This window comes from Parasteatoda tepidariorum, chromosome 3 (assembly GCF_982258835.1).
Source record: "Parasteatoda tepidariorum strain Cologne lab strain chromosome 3, Ptep-v5.0, whole genome shotgun sequence".
In the NCBI taxonomy this organism is placed as follows: domain Eukaryota; kingdom Metazoa; phylum Arthropoda; class Arachnida; order Araneae; family Theridiidae; genus Parasteatoda; species Parasteatoda tepidariorum.
The window spans coordinates 84,670,563-84,686,066 of record NC_141757.1 but is presented as its reverse complement, the minus strand read 5'-3'; the positions used below and the strand labels follow the sequence as shown (position 1 = coordinate 84,686,066).

At 28.6% G+C, this 15,504-nt stretch overlaps 1 long non-coding RNA gene across 3 annotated transcripts in view; it reads right to left on the bottom strand.

The window, feature by feature from the left end:
- Positions 1-15,504, bottom strand: part of LOC122268859 (uncharacterized) — a 402,125-nt gene that overhangs the window by 38,119 nt on the left and 348,502 nt on the right. The window contains exon 1 of one of the 3 annotated variants that reach the window (XR_015432629.1): positions 6,627-6,752. The exons of the other annotated variants lie outside the window; for them this stretch is intronic. This is a non-coding gene — a long non-coding RNA (uncharacterized LOC122268859). Of the gene's footprint in view, positions 1-6,626; positions 6,753-15,504 lie in introns of those variants that run through there. 3 annotated transcript variants of the gene reach the window in all.

Here is a 15,504-nt window from a genome sequence, read left to right as displayed (position 1 = left end):
GCACTGAAAACTCTTTATGTATTGAAAGGAATAGAGAAATTTTGTGGTGTCAACGGTAAAAATCGAACCCTTATTCTGCCAGATATGAGATTGACAGACTTGCTTCCTCGGTAGTTAAATTAAAATATTTAATAAACGGTTTTTCTTACAGTTAACAGTTTGAATACCATCTAATTTATGGTTATTTGACTGTTTTTGCTTTGAATATGGTAAAATAACAATTATATAAATTGCTATTTAACCATTTTTTCCCGAGAAATTTCTATGATATGTTAAATCTATGATCTATCTATTATATTTTATGATGTATAATACATGCATATGAGTTGCGATGTTAGTATCAGTTTATAATTAAATATTTAAAAAGAGAAACTCCTTTCCGTGTAACAATCAGTAAAACTTACGCGTCAGAGAGCCATTATAAATGATAAGGAATAAAACAAGCCCAAAATTTATTTAATTTATAATATAAAACGTTATTCCATTTTATTATTGTTCATAATAATGTAATATTTAAAGTATTCTCCATACAAGCATCTCTCGATTTTTCTTTTGTCTATCTATTATAGTGATTGGTCATCATTTAAAACTCACTGTTGATCATGTCACTTTGAATTAAGGACTAAAGATAAAACTCTTTTCTGTTTGTGGTCCATTATTTCAAACTTGAAAACAATATTTTTAGATTTATTATTGTAAACAGTGCAGAGCATAAAACTTTTACGCGAAATAAAACTCTTTTTAGCAAGTATCTATATTTTATTTCCAATATATTGGAGTAGAGTCTCCACACAACGCTCTATTGCAAAGAAAAATCATTAAGCATATGAGTTACGATGTCAATATCAGTTCATTATTAAATATTTATAAAGGAGAAACTCATTTCCGGTAACAACCAATAAAATGTTCGGGTCAGAGAGCCATTATAAATGATGAAGAATAAAACAAGCCCAAAAAAGTCTTTATTTAATTTATACTATTAAAATTCCATTTTATTATTACTTATAACAATGTAAAATTTAAAGTATTCTCCATAGAAGCATTTCTAGATTTTTCTTTCGGCTATCCATTCTAGCGATTGGTCATCATTCAAAACTCGTTGTTGATCATTTTAAATTAAAGGCAACATTATTTGCACGAATAAACCTCTTTTCTGTTTGTGGTTCATTATTTCAAACTGAAAACAATATTTTTAGATTTATTATTGTAAACAGTGCAGAGCATAAAACTTTTACGCGAAATAAAACTCTTTTTAGCAAGTATCTATATTTTATTTCCAATATATTGGAGTAGAGTCTCCACACAACGCTCTATTGCAAAGAAAAATCATTAAGCATATGAGTTACGATGTCAATATCAGTTCATTATTAAATATTTATAAAGGAGAAACTCATTTCCGGTAACAACCAATAAAATGTTCGGGTCAGAGAGCCATTATAAATGATGAAGAATAAAACAAGCCCAAAAAAGTCTTTATTTAATTTATACTATTAAAATTCCATTTTATTATTACTTATAACAATGTAAAACTTAAAGTATTCTCCATAGAAGCATTTCTAGATTTTTCTTTCGGCTATCCATTCTAGCGATTGGTCATCATTCAAAACTCGTTGTTGATCACTTTAAATTAAAGGCAACATTATTTGCACGAATAAATCTCTTTTCTGTTTGTGGTTCATTATTTCAAACTTGAAAACAATATTTTTAGATTTATTATTGTAAGCGGTTCAGAGCATAAAACCTTTACCCGAAATAAAATTCTTTTTAGCAAGTATCTATATTTTATTTCCAATATATTGGAGTAGAGTCTCCACACAACGCTCTATTGCAAAGAAAAATCATTAAGCATATGAGTTACGATATCAATATCAGTTCATTATTAAATATTTAAAAAGGAGAAACTCATTTCTGGTAACAATCAATAAAACGTTCGGGTCAGAGGCACTTACACACTTCCTATCATTCTTATCGTTTTCCACTTTTGCAAAATCACATCCTTCAAATGCAATCCAATTCTGTAACGTTTCGAGTGTTACGTGTTTATGGTTCCGACTGGTACATAAATAATAACCGAGGACCAAGTGTCTCGAAAATTTTCAATTACTTTTCCCGATCAGCCTCCCCCCGATGCCAAAAACACGCACCACCACACAACTAGTAGAAAATGGTGCAAGTAGGGAAAATAACGATTTCATTCGAAATGGGCATCCCGTAAACCATTAGGAATGAAATGGAGTCTCCAACCCTCACTACACCAAGCTACGGACGATTTGCATTGATTGGTTTCCGATTTCGAATGTTCCTGACTTCATCCGTTAAAACTTTCGGAAATCCAGCCCCCCTCCCGACTGATAATCGGACAAGTGCCAGTGTGGAATGATGGGACTTATACATATATATCCCTTTTAATGGTTTTTGGGGGAGGGTAGTAGGTTGATCCTGGTTTAAAATATGGACAGAGAAGTTAAGGAAAAATAAATTTGTTATAATTCTTGAAAAGAAACAGCTATTTTTGGAGTGGATGCGCAATTTTGTTTGGTTCTGGGAAATGGGTTTGAGGTTTTGTTTTTATTTTATGAAATATCTCGTTATTATTTTCCGATATCTCATTTGGGGATAGCTGCGCAATCAAAAGAAGTTTTTAAAAAAAGCATTGTAGCTCCTGTTTTTAGAATTTTTATTTCAAAACGCTCATTCGAAGAAACTTGTTTTTCAAACTAAAATATTTGCTTAAAAATTTCGATATCTTAATGAAAGAATGATGCTTTTTTTTTGTTTTTTATGAGCACCCTTAGTTTATATTTTAAAAGTTCTTGTCAAAACTGTGTTTAAATAAGCATATGCTTTGGACTCTTGAACCTATAGTTGGGCGAAGGAGAATAAAAAATAAAAATCTATCATAATCCTACAAATCACTATTGAGAAAGGCCAGACTGAAATAATCAAATTTATTAAACTGCCAAAGGAAACAAGAATAAATTTAAAAATGCTTTTCAGAAACTTCAAAGTTTTAAAAGCTGTCAAACTGGTTTTGTTGCTTTTCATTTTGAATTCCTAATAAAGTTATATAGCATTTATGTTTTTCTTCGTTCCAATATTAGTTTGCAACACCTAATTGGCATATTTCATTTTTGGATTAGGAGTCTCAAAATATATATTAAGGGCGTTGACTAAGTAGCACCTTGCGTATTCACTTAACATTTATTATTCGAAATTTTGTGTTTATGTATAAAAAAATAAAATAAACATTCAAACAACAACAAAAACTATATCTATATTGCAAGCTGTTACGCATTTTGGATAAAATTGGCGGAGTTATTGAGAATGGTATTTTCAATAGTCTCCACAGAGTTTAACATTAGCCGCGAAACGTTCTGTTAGTTTTTTATAATTTATGTTATAAACCAGTAGTTCTAATTTAATCCAAAGCATATAGAATAACATGGAATATATAATAATCTTTTTCATTTATGTAATCTTCTGAAGAAACTATAGTATTTTTTTATCCAAAACATGAAGAATAGCATGGAATATATAATAATCTTTTTCATTTATGTAATCTTCTGAAGAAACTATAGTATTTTTGTAATCCAAAACATGAAGAATAACATGGAATATATAATAATCTTTTTCATTTATGTAATCTTCTGAAGAAACTATAGTATTTTTGTGATACAAAACATGAAGAATAACACGGAATATATAATAATCTTTTTTTATTTATGTAATCTTCTGAAGAAACTAGTAGCTATATAGTACATAGTGTATAGAATAACCTGAGCTTTCGAATATTGAATATTGTTTTATAATTTATAATAAATTTTGACTAAGTTCAATTAAATTGATTCAAATATTAAAAAAATGAATGTGTTTAAATATAATTATAGATGCACAATATGCGTATTAAATATTTCGATTTAAAAAAAAAGTACAATATCATTAATTAATGTTTTTTTTTATAAAATATCTTTAAAGCAGCAGATATTATTCTACGTAATTAACGATAGAAATATTTTCTTAAAAGAATTCAAAGTTTGCAAGTTACCTTTGAAATAAAGATCTAAAAATATATGACATTTAATTTGTAAACTATAAAGTTAAATTTTTTTCTCGTGATTATGCTTCATTCAAATGCGTTAAAATTAATTTAAAAATCCGTTCTAGTTTAGACTCTTTCATGTCGGTTATCCAGTTAGTTTAGTTAAATGAAGTATAGAATGAATCTTTTATATTCGAATTATAAATTTCTCTTGCGAAAATATATCAAATAGAATATTTATAAATATGCAATGACGTGTATGAAAATATATATAAATAAGCAAATAGCAATTGTACATTTAACTATCTTAAAGAACATTTCTTGAACATTTGAAAGATAGCTACACTATTAGAAATTTCTTGAAGAAATGGTTAAATAATTTATTTAATTGTTATTTTATTATATTCAAACAAAACAGTTTGAATAGCCATAATTAAGATATTATGCAAACTGTTAACTACGAGAAAAAGCCGCTTATTGACTGCCTTCACTTAATAAGGTTAAACAACCAGAATTTTATCACACCAACTTGGTCCATTCAATACAGCCACTCAGTTTCTTTCAGCTGGGTATGTATTGTAGCTGAAACGGTGGATCTGTCAATCTCATGACCGACTGAACAGGGATTCGAGTCTCAACGATGGCACCATAACATTTTCCCTATTTCCTTCAACAAATGAAGAGTTTCCAGTGTCCTGCACTCCCCAATTTGTGACGCTGGACTATTAAAATACGGTACTCTTATTCTGGTATAGTTGACAGTACCATATAGCGGCTTAACAGAAAAGTCAAGTGTTTCTCATCTCTTACGATAGGTTAAGCAATCAAAGAAACTAAATGAACGACATTCCACTGTTCACTTGATACAACACAACTCAACCACAACTTTACTCAAATGTCTATTACCGAACTAAAAGTCTAGCTCTAATTTTGAGTTAAATTTCTTTTTTGCAGTTTTGAAACCATGCTAGTTGTAAATGGTTAAAAAACTTACTAGTTGTAAACGGTTTCGTAACAGTAAATGCAAAAAAATGTTCTTTGCCTTAAACTGTACTGTTAATTGGTTCGACTGACTTCTGCCGGTTATTTTATCGTAATTTCAAAATGAAAATTCTAAATGAAAATTCTAAATGAAAATATATGTTCAAAATGTTCAAAATGAAAATGTATGTATTTTGTTTTATTTGAAATTTTCAAGTTGTTTGAACTTTAATATCTTTTAAAAATTATCTGCAACTTGAATATTGTGCTAAACTAAATTAAATAGAACTTATAAAATTTTTTGCACGCTACTGTGGTTCAGTTTGAAAAAGAAAATGGCTCAATTTAACAATTTATTTAGGCAGAAATAAATTTGGTGTCGGTATTACAGTTTAAACATTGAACCAGTTTTTTTAGCGTTTTGAAAGAAGCACTTACCTAAGCCTGGGGATTTGTGTGTTTTCCTAATATTAGTTTCTAAGTTCTTTTTTCCGAACGTTATTTTTTTTAAATTTATAATTTGTTAATAGGTTTGGTAAATCTAAACTCTTAATAAAAGTGAGATTCTTGTTAATATTATTTTTTATAACCATCGTCGAGCTGCCAACTCAATTTTGAGTGTACGAATACCAATGTTAAGCTCCGTAGCCTCGTAATCTTGAACTCGATCCAGAAGACAAGTGAACACCTCGATCAAATATTGGGAGAAGATTGAATTCGAGGGGGACATTTTGATGAAATTAACCAGCATTTGCGTTACATGGCGAGGAAAAAAACGAAAACCTCCCCTGTAACTTGACGGCAAGGGAACTCTAACCCATGATTTTTCAACAACTGGGAATATTTAACGTTAGTACTGTGAACCAAGTCGGAAATTCGCATCGAGCAGCCGTCGCTTTGATTTGAACTTGGGTCATCTCATTGGGAGGCAAATGTTACATCCCTACAAAATTAATAAGAGCCTCTACGGCTCTTATTAATATTATCTGATAAACATAGACCACTGCCAGTACAGTTAAATTGCCAAATTTGGAAGTTGTTTACTTTTCTAAGTTTTCATCTTTAATTAACCGCCCAATTACTGAAACACTCTCATTTTGTATAAGTAAATGATTAAAGTAATTTGCAATTAAATACGTTACAATGCTTTTCACTTAGAATATTATTTATTCTGAAAATGGCGCTAAATGATAGATATTACATTTAATACCAGGTGTAAAATTATTAAACATAAAAACATGAACAAAAAGAGTTAGAAATAAACAAAAAAATAAAGAATCAGGTAGAAATATTCGGTTAGCTGCGTTCTGCTTAGAAAGCGAAATTATTTACTCAAATTTAAATATTAGTTCAAATGTTCAACCACAAATGTCGTTGTTGTCTGTAAAAACTTTAAAAAAAACATTTTATTCTGCATATATCAGACAGTTAAAACTGAAATATATCCACGAATGAACGTTAATTTTTGCCTCTGACTACAACATCATTTTACTGCGACATTTCCTTAATTTAAAAACAAAATTTTGTAGTTTTTCTTCTCTATTTACAATACCATCAGTTAAGAAAAATGTGTGACTTATTTTAAAACTTAGTGAAAAGTAGTTACCTTGTTTACCAATCTGAATGAAGCAAACTTTTTGACTGATTTTAAAATATTTTTTTAAATCACTGAGGATTTTTGAAACACTACTAACGGAATGATTCCTAAATTTAAAATTATTTCTGAATTATATAATCCAAATAGAAAATCATGACATTTTCAGGGAAGAATGAATTGATTTTATTGATAAGATAAAACCGATTTTATTATTAAATCTTTTATTCAGCAGATAAGTTGAAGAGCTATTATTTCAATGTTTATTGTTTCTGAAGATAAACTATTACGCCTAGCAAAAAAAAAATCCACTGTCTGAATAGTTCAGATCGATATATCCGTCTGTCTCGTAGAATTATAATGTCATACACGAGTAATGTAAGATCTCCTTTCAAAATATACCATTCAACAAAGATTAATTTGGTAAAAAACAAAATAAAGATTATAGTTTCTCTTTCGAGAGAAATTTCTTTTATCAAAATTAGATTCCGTAATATTAATTAGTTTAAAAAGTCTATTATAAAGTTAATTATATTATTTTATAAGTATATTCGGCTATCTTGACGACGAAAATAGTCTAATCTATTTAAAAAATATTGGATATCTTTGGGATGCAGTATAAAATTAAGCAGAGCACAATATGAAAAAGCTTAAAAATTGTACATTTTAATCGTAACTGTTAACTATCATGGTATTATGAAAATATGTGCTATTCAACAAAGTAATGAAACTGTTAACTATATTATGTTAAAAAATACTGTGAATTAAACTGTTGGTACACTTTCAAGCTTTGTTTCATTTTCTTGATGGAGATAGTGAGAGACAACTTATCTTTGCACTTTGGACCAGTGTACACATTTACGTTCATTAGATGAGAACTACTGCATTAAATGTAAGTATTTGAGACAGTTTACAACATACGCATCAGTAAAAAATAGTGCAGTTCTAAAGTTTTAGTCTAGTAGTCTAAAGTTTGTTGGCAACTTTGTGTTTCTTTTTGCAAATTATTTGAGTTTTTTCTCATTCACGTCTGGCTAATCTTGAAAATGGGTGCTTATTTTTGAACGTTTGAAATATTTCGACTGTTATTTCCAATTTGTATATATTTAAAGCAAATGAAGTTTTTAATCTAGTGAGTAATATCAATACTACGTGTATAACAATAGGTAACAAACCGACTACTGTTAGTTGTTACTATTTAAGGCTTCCTTGGCATTTTCCAGCAGAATTTGGACTTTCATATTTTCAACTTTTGAGTAATTTTCTTAATAAATTTCTTTGAACTGTTGGTAACCCTTTCATGTTTCTTAGGTATTTTTTAATTAATGAGTATTTTTTTTTAATAAATTTGTTTAAAAAATAAAACTATAGAGTTCTTTCGTTTCAAAACAGAACAAATTTAAATATCAAGATGCCATTCTCTGTTAGAAAAAATGCCTTTTAAGACATAACTTTATTTTGTAATGTCTAGCAGAAAAAAGTATGTTCGTCGTACTTTGAGCTTGTCTTAGTATTGTACTTTGGTGCTGTCCAAGGTACAGATCAAAAATTTGGGCAATTGTTTTATTTATCACAAATATCTTTCTAAGTAGACTTTACTACTCACAAAATTATAAAGATTTAAATTTTATTAGTAAAGCTATGGATTTTCTTAAAATTATTCCAATAGAATATTATTTGATATTACATGTATGAGTATTTTGATTTATTTCAGGTTGTGCAGACTACATAAACACTAAGCCTTAATTGCACGAATATTCAATAAATTGATAAGGTTAGACGAAAAATACTCCAAAAAGGTGTTATCCAAGAGGTAAATTCAATGATCTAAGGTACAACATACAGTGGTTTAAGGAACAACACCATGTTGTACCAAATCATGAGGAAAAAGCCTGCATACCCTTTCAAAAAAGAAAAAAAAATGAAAAAGACAACCACTTAGCTACCGTACACACTAAAAGTTAAGGTTCTTAGCCATCTCTTAATCTCCCATTTCAATTAAAATTAAAAGGTTTGTTTCATTCTTGTAAAAATTGTTTTAAATATACTACCCATACTACCCACTGCGTAACACAATGTTTTTTTTTAATTTTCTACTAGGGATAGCTTTACATTTTTAATACGCCAATATATTAGTTGAAAATACAGCTTATCATTGACTAACTATTGTATGACCAAGCATAAAACTGACTTAAATCGAATTAAGCTTCAGCACCTTCTTTCAAAAGTGCAATTAATTGCCGGAAAGACCGAAATCTCGCATGAAATAGATCTAAATCATACTAAGTAGATTCGCATACTCTTCCAAATGAAAAGACGGCCATTTAGTTACCCCACGCATCAAAAGTTGGAAACCTTGATCATCACTTGATCTGCCAGTTTAATCAGAGCTAAAAGCTTAGCTTTGTTCTTGAGACAACTCCTGGTTAAAAGCATCAAAGAGTGCTTTTGCCGTGCCACTTAATCTCTTCTGGTGCTTCCTAATCCTTTTGCCATCCACTGAAATCAAGTAGAGGTCGAGGCGGGGCGCAATTAAACCTCCTGCCAAGTCATCTATCACAATCAGGGAGAATCAGTATTTAAATGGGACGCGCCCGGACTCTCTTCCGCTTTGCCGGATAACTCCCAATAATTGGACACAAATTACTCAATCCATCGGGTGCTTCTTGGGGGTGGCGGGGAGTGTAAGGAGACCTGGAGAAAACAGTGTTGCTGGAACACAGATACAAGGGCCTTGTATGTCATCTGGCCGCTTAACACCCGTGATTATGGGATTCTTACAAGAGTGATTTACGGTGGCTGGCTCTATTTATAGCGTCCATGAAGCGGCCTCCGGGATTTTCGTGTATGGCTGGATTTGTGAATGTGCTCCGGATAAAGGGCGGGAAATTAGGATGATAGCTGACTTGACTTAGAAATTACCATCAATATAATGTACTTCGTTCTAAGTAAAATGAGACGCAGATTTATTTAAGAGCCAGAAGATAGTGCGGAGATGCTTATTTAAAGTTAGTTTAAAGTTGCTCTCTGGGAGGATATTAACCAACATTATTTTGGGTTTTAAGTACTGCTGTTCCAAGTTTATTTGATTAAACCAGACAATGTGTACTTAAGTTAATATAAAAGTTTCTGTAACTGTGAGTAAGTATTGTTATCTAGCAATAAAAGTAATAAGGAAATATTATTACATACCAATAAAAACAATTTATATTGTGGAATAAGGTGGAAAAGAAGCAAATAATTTATCAAAATTTAACTGATATTATTCAGTGTAAAAAGTTTTACAATCTAACATTTACACTTACTCCTAAAACATGTACGCGTTATTGGTGGAAAGTTATTCTATAATTAAAATAGCAATAATGGAGTGTTATATACATCAATACAGGATATTTAAGAATAATTTTTCTTTATGATATGAAACTGGGGTTAACTTAAAAAAATGTAAAAATAATTTTACATTTAATATTTTTCACTACCGTAATTTTCAATAAAATAATAAAAATATAATAAACCTAGGAATTTAAACAGGATGCAACTATCATAAAATAAATTTTTTACAGATGAATAATAATTTTTTTGTGGTTTTTTCTCTTTCTGACTGAATACATTGGATCAAGTTTATATTCCTTAAAAAGTTTATTTTTATGAACTTTATATTTCAGAAATTTGCTATTAATTGGAAATTAAGAAATTAAATGATATTAATTGATTGAATTAATCATCTCACGATACACTTATTTTAAAATTCTGAGTACTTAAACGTTTTTAAGTACATAACTGTAGTTTCTTTCTCATTTTTTTGAAATGTTGAATTTCTCTTTAATATGAAATGATATCACCCCGGAAAAAAAAAATTCTGAATATTTTTGCATTTAGAATTAATTTCCTGATGAAATATTTTTAAAAAATGAAATTTAATGGACAAATTATCTAGAAAAATACGTTTTATCATCTTGTAAATTTGCACAAATGCATCTGAAATTACTATACAGTCAAGAAATAGGGACAAAAGAGAATTATTTTGTTCTTCATCTGAGTGCGAGTTCGCCGTGGCTAAAGATTATTAAGAATTGCGTCATGATAACCAAACGGTTTGGTAAAATATGCTTTCTAATATTAGCACAGATGAATTTACAAAATTTAGGCTCCAAATCAATCAAAATCTTTTTACGCCCTTCTTTGTACAAATATGAATTATTTATTATAAGGGCGTTTTCAGTTCTAAATGTTATCGTTAATTATTTAAGTCATGATTTCTTAAAAAAAAGAAGAAAAAGTATTCTGAATCAAGACTAAACCTTTTTACTCTCCCCTCATTACTTTTATTACTCTCTATTCAGATCTAGGTTTCTTCTAAGGGAAATGTTCTTTTATAATTTATATTACATTTATATAACTTAAATACCGAATTATAATACTAACATTACAAGAAATCGATACCATAATATCTATTTTCTATGACATGAATTTTTCGTATTTTATTAAGGTGCATACTCTAAATTATTTTATTATATTCACAGTCTAGAAATAGTAACGATTACACACTTTTTACCTTTGGTAGGTATTTAAAATCCCGACATACGTGGGTTAAACCTTTGAAACATGAATGTGACAATGTAGACTGAACATGATAAAATATATAATTATTTATTAATAATTAAAAATAATAATTATTTGATTTTAACTACATAATAATATTTTAAACAATTATTTGCTAATTTTTTCTTGCTAAACCATACTTTTCCTGACTAAATGACGTTAGTAACCACAGAGAAAATAGAGAAATCATATAATAAAATTACATTTCATAAATTTATTATGTCTAAAAAAAGTAACATTTACAAACTCGGTACGCAAATTTTAGTCTAAAGTAGGTTTAAACTTTGAAACAAAATTACTAAAAGGTAGACTAAACCTTATAAAACTGTGCTTTAAATAATTATTTGGTGTCTTTTAAGATGAATCATATTTTTGCCGACTGAATTACATCCTACCTCTTAGAAAATGCAAAAACCATCTAATAAAATTATATTTGATAAATTTATTCTGTCTAAAACAAGTAATAATTACAAACTTGGTTTGTCAAGTTCAGACTAAAGGAGGTTAAAACTTTAAGACATAAATATTCAAAGGTAAATTAAACATTATAAAACTATGCTTTTTATAATTATTCGTTATTTTTTATGATGAATCAAGTCTTGAGATTGAATTATGTTACTAATCTCAAAGAATATAGAGATGAAATCTTATAAAATATCATTTTGCAAATTTATTCCATCTGGAACAAGTAATGATTACAAACTTGGTATGTTAAGTTCAGACTAAAGAAGGTTAAAACTTTAAAACATAAATATTCAAAGGTAAATTAAACTTTATAAAACCATGCTTTAAATAATTATTCGCTATTTTTTATCATGGATCAAAATTTTAAGATTGAATTATGTTACTAATCTCATAGAAAATAGAGAAGCAATTTTATAAAGCATCATATTGTAAATTTATTCCTTCTAGAACAAGTAATAATTGCAAACTTGGTATAAAGTTCAGACTTATGCAGGTTAAAACTTTAAAACACAAATATTAAAAGGTAAATTAAACATTGTAAAACCATACTTCAATATTTATTTGCTATCTTTTATTATGAATCATACTTTTGCTGACTGAATTATGTTACTTACCTCTTGGGAAATAAAAAAACCATGTAATAAAATTACAATTTCAAACTTATTCCGTCTAGAACAGTTACAAATTTGATAACAGTAACAGTTACAAATTTGATATGTTATGTTTAGACTAAAATAGGTTAAACCTTAAAAAATAAATATACAAGAAGAATAAGCATGATAAAACCATGCTTCAAAGAAATATTTGCTGCGTTTTCTTTTATGAAATGAATGACTTATGATAAAAAGTATAGGCACTAGACACTCAAAATGCCAGTATTTTTTACCATAAATACAATATTTACCGTAAAAAATAATCCATAGGAAATTTATGAATAAAAGGGAATTTAACTGTGACCGAGAATTTCCTTGAAAATTTCATCATGTAATGCAAATGGGTTTAACGGGTTAAAAGGGGGTAATTGGTTAAAAAAAAATTTTAAAAAAATATTGTTCTAGTAAATCGGTCATGACAGATATTGGATAAAAAGGAATTTACAATGACTTCCTATTAACGTAATTCTTTAAACAAAGGAATTGAATTGCATAAAAGGCACTTTATAGTTATATTTAGGATAACAGGGGAGTATTTTTTCTATATTTATGTGAAACTTTTCATAAAATTTTCTGCAGTGTGCAATAATTATCACTATATTTTTAATATTATGATAATGATTTCACACTACAGAAAATTATGGCTATTAGGCTTTTTTATTAAACAGAAAGTTTTTATTAGTTTTCATAGCATGTCTATCAATTAATCTTAATTTACGTAACGCGCTAACATTTTTTATTTTTATTTGATAAAGTTGAGGAAAGAGCTTAAGTAAATAACTCTTTTTACGAGTTAAATTGTTACAAAAAATAAAACTTTCTCCTGATTTTTTTCTTCTATTTGTGTGTGAGAAAAAATGCAAATGCTTCCTTTTTAAAATTCATCGAATGTCAAATCCCCTCCACCCGAACTAAACATATTAAGTACTTTACATAAAATGAATTCATGAAGATTTACTCTTATGTTTTTGTTTTTTTTTATCAATAAATTCATGCATAATATATGTCAAAAGACTAAGAGATATCATATATGCATCGTTTCAAATAACTCGTTCACTTTTAAAAGTAAAATTAAAAAAATAAAAAAAAATGCGAGAAGGTCAAAACTAAATGTGAAAAAATATTTCTCAGTCAATTCAGCTTCAGACTCTGGAAACTTATTCGAGATGAAGCAATTCTAAGTTGGAGATTTTATTTATTTTTTGTAGACCAGGTGTACTCCGAAATTGAGTTTCGATACGAGAGACTGATTTTTGAATTACATTTTTACGCTCCAGCCAGTTGTCGCTTTTTTACTCCTCCATCTTCTTTCTTCCTCAATTCTTTTTTTTTCTTCCTTTTTTTTATTATTTTGGAAATTTTTTATTGCTGCGTCGTTGTCTAGTACACGTCACGCTCTCCCGTTTTTCTTTTCTGGAAAAATTCCGGGAGTAAGCGAGGATGACCTTCTTTTCTTATTCGCTGTCATAATTTCGATTTCTCCCCCCCCCCCCTCTTCGTTTCGGATGCAGTGAAATTTGTCAGGTAGGGCTGAAATTCTTTTCCAATAACACTCGAAAGAAGCAATTTTAATATCGAGGAAACAATTGAGTTATTAAATAATACATCTGGATTTGCATCGGAAATTGTAACGTTAGATTTAATGTTTTCGAGTTATTTGACATAACAGGAAAAAGAAGACTTTAATTTAACGGCAGATTTATTTGCGAACTTCTTTTTTCGCTTTCTGGAGAATTTAATATCTTTAATAATCTTTTTAGAAATGTATATTAGCATATACAACTGATTTTTTAGTATAGAATTCGTTATATACTTAGTCTTTTCCTTTAATAAATAAAACTAGCTGAATGCCTACTACGGGAAAAAAGTAAATAATCAATAAATCGATATAAATCAACAATAGAAAATCATGCAGAAAATATAAAGACATATAGCACTACAATTAATTGAGTTGAAACAATTCCATTTTTCAAAATTATTTCTCGGTGGCTTTATGTTATCAGATTAAGCAAAGTATGTTTTTAGAAGTTCATCCCATTGAAAATAGAGATTAATTACAATCAGTATCATTTGGTATGCTGACTTTGCTTAAGGTCAACTATTGATCAGCAAAAATTACCATAGTCAGCACAGGTACTTATCCATTATTTATGCCCTCATCGATAACTTTATGTTATGATATTACACAAATAATGTTTTTAGAAGTCCATCCCTTTAAAATAAAGATAATTACATTTAGTGTCATTTGGCATCATGCTAATGATCGTGGTCAACTGCTGATAGTTAAAAATTACCATAGTCACCTATTTTATTCAGTAGATATCCCTTTCAGTGGGCTATAAAAACCTATTTCCAAAGAAGTATTCTGTGAACCATAATTAAAAGGTGTAGTATTTATTAAAAAAACACAAATTAACGTAATAGTAGCAGTACCCAGTAGCACAATTAATTAAGCATCAGTGGAATTAATAATAACAAGGTGTTCGAATGTGTAGATAACTAAGTATCTTTCCACCTTACATTTTGCTTATAAATAAAAAAGTTTATTTTTTAAAAACTTAAATTTTTACCACACACACAAAAATTAGTTAAGTATACTCCCGAAAACAATTGTCAACGACATTAATATTTTTGTAATCATATTTATCAAAGTAATATCGGTACTTAATCTGAATACAGTAAAAAAGCACCAAACTCCAGTAATGCTTAATTAAATGTGTTATAAAATACGTCTGATATTGCTGTTATAAGTACTGCAGTAAAAAGAACCTATTATAGCAAGGTACTTAATATAGGTCGAGTGATAATAGGTTTTTTACTGTCCTCCAGATAAGTACCCAAAGATTAGCATCATAGCATCTAATATATAACCTTTATTTATTTTTTTTTTTTTTTGTATATTACTGTGCGGCTTTATACCATTAGATTTGCCATATTTACATATCCGTGTGATTTAGATAAAGAATATTACTGCACAATTTCGTTTTTAATTTTTAAAAATAAAATGTTACTCACATACATTAAGTATTTATATATAAAGAGATTATTCTCGTGGAATCTTTTATATACTTGCAATCAATGTATGATGCCAATTTTCCATGTTCATTCTACATAATTTTTAATAAATAAAATGCCGAAAAAGGAATCTTACTAAAGTTAATTTCTTCAAC